This window comes from Macrobrachium rosenbergii, chromosome 22, assembly GCF_040412425.1.
Source record: "Macrobrachium rosenbergii isolate ZJJX-2024 chromosome 22, ASM4041242v1, whole genome shotgun sequence".
In the NCBI taxonomy this organism is placed as follows: domain Eukaryota; kingdom Metazoa; phylum Arthropoda; class Malacostraca; order Decapoda; family Palaemonidae; genus Macrobrachium; species Macrobrachium rosenbergii.
The window spans coordinates 2,103,184-2,105,850 of NC_089762.1; positions in this window are offsets into that span (position 1 = coordinate 2,103,184).

The window sequence follows — 2,667 nt, forward strand, 5'->3', positions numbered from 1 at the left end:
TGCTGACTGTCCTATTTATCCAGGTATTACTGTACTGACAGTCCCTTTTATCCAGGTATTACTGTACTGACTGTCCTATTTATCCAGGTATTACTGTGCTGACTGTCCCATTGATCCAGGTATTACTGTACTGACTGTCCTATTTATCCAGGTATTACTGTGCTGACTGTCCCTTTTATCCAGGTATTACTGTACTGACTGTCCTATTTATCCAGGTATTACTGTACTGACTGTCCTATTTATCCAGGTATTACTGTGCTGACTGTCCCTTTTATCCAGGTATTACTGTACTGACTGTCCTATTTATCCAGGTATTACTGTACTGACAGACCCTTTTATCCAGGTATTACTGTACTGACTGTCCCATTTATCCAGGTATCACTGTACAGACTGTCCCATTTATCCATGTATTACTGTGCTGCCTGACCTTTTTATCCAGGTATTACTGTGCTGGCTGTCGCTTTTATCCAGGTATTACTGTGGTGACTGTTCATTTTATCAAGACATTGCTGTGGTGACTGTCCCATTTACCCCCCACTTAGCTGAAACACCCCCACTAAACCTACGTACACCCCACTATACCTAAACACACCCCCCACTAAACCTGAACACACACATCCACCAAACCTAAATACATCCCCACTAAACCCAAAACACAAACCTTGATACAGAATTTTAATCACAGGAAAGCAAAGCATTTTCAATAACATATTTCTATGGCACCGAGTACATGAAATGTACAACATGCAATGTACAACAAATTTCTTTAAATAAAATTTCGTACCATATTGTGCGTTAATAAACCAATATAAACTACAGTATGTATGAAAAATTATTTACATTGTCATGCATCCACATTTTTAAAATAGAACCAATATCAGTCGTGCATAAAATGACAAGATAATTTATCCTGCTGTGAAATGATTCCCAAGAACATGTGCGAACGTAAAATTCTTCTGACGATGATGAAACTGAAGCCATAATTCTACTATTACTTATTAACTATTTCCACTGAATACGATCAAATTACTGAACAACAAAGAAACCAATACAATTAAGGATTCTGATTCGCACTAAACTACTAAGATTAGTTAGTCTAAGAAAATGAATAAAACAAATACTAAAACCTTGACTTTATCATTACTCCAAATGCACTATTTAGTCTTCAATATCAGCCTTGTTTACCTCAGGAAGAAAACGGCGGAATTTTTTAAACGAAAAAAGAACAGCGCTGCTTATCAGTCCACTTTGATGATAGCATCCACAAAGGTGAGCAGAAACAGGTAATCTGAGTCCAGTGGCCATAAAGGTGAGCAGAAACAGGTAATCTGAGTCCAGTGGCCATACAGGTGAGCAGAAACAGGTAATCTGAGTCCAGTGGCCATAAAGGTATGCAGAAACAGGTAATCTGAGTCCAGTGGCCATACAGGTGGGCAGAAACAATTAATCTGAGCCCAGTGGCCATACAGGTGAGCAGAAACAGGTAATCTGAGTCCAGTGGCCATAAAGGTAGGCAGAAACAGGTAATCTGAGTCCAGTGGCCATAAAGGTAGGCAGAAACAGGTAATCTGAGTCCAGTGGCCATTCAGGTGGGCAAAAACATGTAATCTGAGCCCAGTGGCCATACAGGTGGGCAGAAACATGTAATCTGAGCCCAGTGGCCATAAAGGTGAGCTGAAACAGGTAATCTGAGTCCAGTGGCCATACAGGTGGGCAGAAACAGGTAATCTGAGTCCAGTGGCCATAAAGGTGAGCAGAAACAGGTAATCTGAGTCCAGTGGCCATAAAGGTGAGCAGAAACAGGTAATCTGAGCCCAGTCCAGTGGCCATAAAGGTAGGGCAGAAACAGGTAATCTGAGTCCAGTGGCCATAAAGGTGGGCAGAAACAGGTAATCTGAGTCCAGTGGCCATAAAGGTAAAGGCAGAAACAGGTAATCTGAGCCCAGTGGCAGTGGCCATAAAGGTGAGCAGAAACAGGTAATCTGAGTCCAGTGGCCATAAAGGTGGGCAGAAACAGGTAATCTGAGTCCAGTGGCCATAAAGGTGGGCAGAGACAGGTAATCTGAGTCCAGTGGCCATAAAGGTAGGCAGAAACAGGTAATCTGAGTCCAATGGCCATAAAGGTGGGCAGAAACAGGTAATCTGAGTCCAGTGGGATAAAGGGGGGCAGAAACAGGTAATCTGAGTCCAGTGGCCATAAAGGTGGGCAGAAACAGGTAATATGAGTCCAGTGGCCATAAAGGTGGGCAGAGACAGGTAATCTGAGTCCAGTGGCCATAAAGGTGGGCAGAACAGGTAACAGGTAAGTCTAAAAGTCCAGTGGCATAAAGGTGGTCCAGAGACAGGTAATCTGAGTCCAGTGGCCATAAAGGTGGGCAGAAACAGGTAATCTGAGTCCAGTGGCCATAAAGGTGGGCAGAAACAGGTAATCTGAGTCCAGTGGCCATAAAGGTGACAGAGACAGGTAATCTGAGTCCAGTGGCCATAAAGGTGGGCAGAAACAGGTAATCTGAGTCCAGTGGCATAAGGTGGGCAGAAAAGGTAGGCAGGATAAAACATGTAATCTGAGCCCAGTGGCCATAAAGGTGAGCAGAAACAGGTAATCTGAGTCCAGTGGCCATAAAGGTGGGCAGAGACAGGTAAACAGTGGCCATGGCCCATAAAGGT